Below are 4,232 nucleotides of genomic sequence, written 5' to 3'. Positions count from 1 at the left end.
AATGCTGCTCTGGGAAGATGGCTGCTACACTCTCTTGCTCTCTGCCTGCTACACTTTCTTGCTCTCTGCCTGCTACACTCTCTTGCTCTCTGCCTGCAGCACCAGTTTCAGATCTGGAGCAAGGGCTACCGGAGATGGGCTGTATAACCAAAGAGTGTTCTGATGATCTGGTTGCTTTTTCAGCTACTGTTTTTAATGATGCCCTTAAATGAATGTTAGATGACAAGGATGAGTGTGCTGGTAGGATTTTTCCCAGCTGGCTAACTGGTACACTCCCTAGCATGTAACAGGAATGTGTCCTTCTGCCAAGCATGGCATGAGCCTAGTTTACTACACCACACAAAGCTGGTTTCACACTAGCATCAGTAAGATAATATTCTTTATTACATCAACTGGGTAGAAAAGGGGATTTATGTTGTAAATTTAGTCTATTAAGGACATTTCTGTGAATAAACTCTACTAGATGTTCTTTTCATCCTTTTTAGCACAGATTTTTTTCACAGATGTCATTTTTGGGCATTAGACAATTTTTTTTTCCCCTCATTTTTTTTCCCCCTCCTCCTGCTGTTGTGAAAGGAGAACTGCAAGTACTGACATTAAACATTTGGGGAAATTTGTTCTGTTCTTTTTATAATAAGTAAACGGAGTCCTGCCAGAACTCAAACCTTCCAGTCACTCGCGTTTCTATTTTATTGTGTTATTTCTTAGGTACTTGATAAAATGGTGAGGAGAAAGTTCTTCCCAGAGTTGTTAGCCATTGGAATGTGCTGCCCAGGGAGGTGGTGGAGTCACTGTCCCTGGAGTTGCTCAAGAGGGAAATGGACGTGGCACTTGGTGCCATGGTTTAGTAGTCATGAAGTGTTGGGTGACAGGTTGGACTTGATGATCTTTGAGGTCTTTTCCAACCTTATTGATTCTATGATTCTATGCTAGGATTCCACATACCACCCTGAGAACACCTGATCTCGTCTGATCTCGGAAGCTAAGCAGGGTCGGGCCCGGTTAGTACTTGGATGGGAGACCTCCCGGGAATACCGGGGGCTGTAGGCTTTCGCTTGGCTGCATGGTTCAGTTGATTACGTGGGTTGGATAGTTGGTAGATTGGACGCGATGATCTTGAAGGTCTCTTCCAACCTGGTCTATTCTATTCTATTCTATTCTATGAACACCCTAAGGAAACTAATGAAGGGACTGTTTCTGAAGCCTCAATCACATCCTTTCCCCATATAAACATACTTTTACTTTTTCCCATAGATATATAATAATTAGCTATTCACTAGAAACAAAATGGCAGCTTTAACACAACTACTGAAAGAAATGTATTTCAATATTAATCACTGGTATCAGATAACAGGTGCTAAAAATTTCTGATTATAAGCTGTTCATTTCTGGGCTTTAGTTGGGCACCAGAGCAGCCTAGAGGTGGTACAATTATGACTTCTTTGAGATTCTGCCCAGATGGGTGTACTTTCCTTTCACTTTATAATTGGAGGAGAAACCTGACAGCTGGGAAGAATGTTGAAAGACAGGACAAACTTGCCAGGGTCCTGAGGGCACCACTAGCCCTGCCTGCCCCCTGACTAGCTTAGCCACAAGCCCCACCAAGATAAGCCTGGTTTTCACCCCAACCTGTTCCATCCTGATGCCACAGAGGTGCCCAATGCCCAGGGCTGAGGCTGCCCTGATGCCCCTCAGCTGCCCATTACCTGACTGGTACAGCGGGATGGGGCTGGCTGCCAGACCCTGCAGGTCATGCAGGGTGCCCATCATGCACCCAGAGTGTAGCCAGGTAGGCAAAGCAGATCGTCCTTGTGGGCAGGAGGTTCAAGCAAGAGAACAGTGTCCATCTGCATGAGCACAGGCAGAATTTGGATGCTGACCCAGATCTCTCAGGTACAGATGAAGGTTGCTCTTCTCATGCATTATCTGTCATGGTTAGCACAGGCATCTGTTGTCAGGCACATGGTGCCAGGCAAGCTGTTTTGGTGAGGGACTCTGGAAACCTCAGAGCTGCACAAACACAGGAAACTGGGCATCTACAAAGTCAAAATGCATGTATTTCAAAGTACACATCCATGAAGTCTAAACTGTTTTTGGTGGGTGAATCCTAGTGAGAGAGACTCCTTTTTTTGTTTGTTTTCTTTTGTTCTCACACTGAGCCACCGGTCATCCCACTGTCACAGGAAGGAGAAAGACTGGTTCCTCTTTAAATCACCATGGGACCCGACGGGATACACCCACGGGTACTGAGAGAACTGGCAGATGAGGTTGCTAAACCCCTCTCTATTATATTTCAAAAGTCATGGCAATCTGGTGAAGTCCCCACAGACTGGAAAAGGGGAAACATTGCCCCCATCTTCAAAAAGGGCAAGAAGGAGGAACCAGGGAACTACAGGCCAGTCAGTCTCACCTCTGTGCCTGGAAAGATCATGGAACAGATCCTCCTGGAGTCACTACTCGCTCAAAAGAATAGTGAAGAGGTGATTGGGAACAGTCAGCATGGCTTTGCCAAGGGCAAATCCTGCCTGACCAACCTGGTGGCCTTCTATGAGCAGGTGACAAAATTAATAGATGAGGGGCGAGCAACTGATGTCATTTACCTAGAGCTGAGCAAAGCCTTCGACACTGTCCCACACCACATCCTGGTCTCCAAACTGGTGACACATGGGTTTGATTGGTGGACCACTAGATGGATAAGGAACTGGCTTGATGGCCGCACCCAAAGAGTGGCTGTCAATGGCTCCATGTCCCAGTGGAGGCCAGTGACAAGTGGAGTCCCTCAGGGATCAGTCCTGGGACCAGGCTTGTTCAACATCTCTGTGGGTGACATGGACAGTGGCATTGAGTGCACCCTCAGCAAGTTTGCTGATGACACCAAGCTGTGTGGTGCAGCAGACATGCTGGAGGGAAGGGAGGCCATCCAGAGGGACCTTGACAGGCTGGAGAGGTGGGCACAAGCCAACCTCATGAAGTTCAATAAGAGCAAGTGCAGGGTCCTGCATCTGGGTCGAGGCAATCCCAGGCACAAATACAGGCTGGGCAGTGACTGGCTGGAAAGTAGCCCTGAGGAGAGAGCCTTGGGGGTGCTGGTGGACAAAAAGCTCAACATGAGCTCTCAGTGTGCACTTGCAGCCCGCAAAGCCAATCGATCCTGGGCTGCATCATGAGAAGTGTGGCCAGCAGGTCGAGGGAGGTGATCCTCCCCCTCTACTCAGCCCTGGTGAGACCCCACCTGGAGTACTGTGTCCAGTTCTGGAGCCCCTATTACAAGAGGGATGTGGAGGTGCTGGAAGGTGTCCAGAGCAGGGCCAGGAGGATGAGCAGAGGGCTGGAGCACCTCTCCTGTGAGGACAGACTGAAGGAGTTGGGGCTGTTCAGTCTGCAGAAGAGAAGGCTCCGAGGTGACCTAATTGTGGCCTTCCAGTATCTGAAGGGGGCCTACAGGAAGGCTGGGGAAGGACTTCTCAGGATATCAGGTAGTGATAGGACTAGGGGGAATGGAATGAAGCTGGAGGTGGGGAGATTTAGGCTAGATGTGAGGAGGAGGTTCTTCACCATGAGAGTGGTGAAACCCTGGAATGTGTTGTCCAGGGTGGTGGTCGAGGCCCCGTCCCTGGGGGAGTTTAAGAGCAGGCTGGATGAGGCTCTGGCCAGGCTGATCTAGTGTGGGGTGTCCCTGCCCATGGCAGGGGGGTTGGAACTAGATGATCCTTGTGGTCCCTTCCAACCCTGAATGAAACTATGAAACTATGAAACTATGAAACTATGAAACTATGAAACTATGAAACTTCAACCCATTGTGGAATCCCGGTTAGGACCCTCCTGATGCAGAATGAGTGGAATGAGCTCATAGGCTGGACTTGATGATCTCAGAGGTCTATTCCAGCCTCAACAATTTTGTGATTCTGATTCTGTGATCTCTGACTTCCTGCTTCTCAAGGTGGGGCACAAGCCATGACAGTGTCCTTGGTCTGCAGAGGAGCAAGTCTAAACCAGAGCCTTTCTGCAGCCCAGCCCTTGGCAAGGACTCTGCCCATCAGCTTCTCCCTGTTAGAAGCAGCCCCTGGCTGTGCAACCCTGCCCTGACCTTCAGAAAGTGCCTCAGTGAGCAGAGACTGAGCTGAGAAGTGACAGAATTGGTTCTGCTCCAGCTCAAAGCAGTCCAAGGTGGCCCTCTCGTTTGTCACCAGCTTTCATATCAAGACCCTTTGCTCTTTCTTGGAGAGGGGCTG

General features: G+C 49.1%; 1 pseudogene; it reads left to right on the top strand.

The window, feature by feature from the left end:
* Positions 1–933: 933 nt before the first annotated feature.
* On the top strand, positions 934–1,050 carry LOC137446248 (5S ribosomal RNA; annotated as a pseudogene).
* The last annotated feature ends 3,182 nt before the right edge of the window (positions 1,051–4,232 follow it).

The sequence above is a fragment of the Melanerpes formicivorus genome, unplaced genomic scaffold (assembly GCF_026170545.1).
Source record: "Melanerpes formicivorus ecotype bairdi unplaced genomic scaffold, bMelFor1.0.p_v2 SCAF_16, whole genome shotgun sequence".
NCBI lineage: Eukaryota > Metazoa > Chordata > Aves > Piciformes > Picidae > Melanerpes > Melanerpes formicivorus.
Note: the sequence above shows the minus strand (reverse complement) of the source record. Positions and strands in the feature narration are given on the sequence as shown.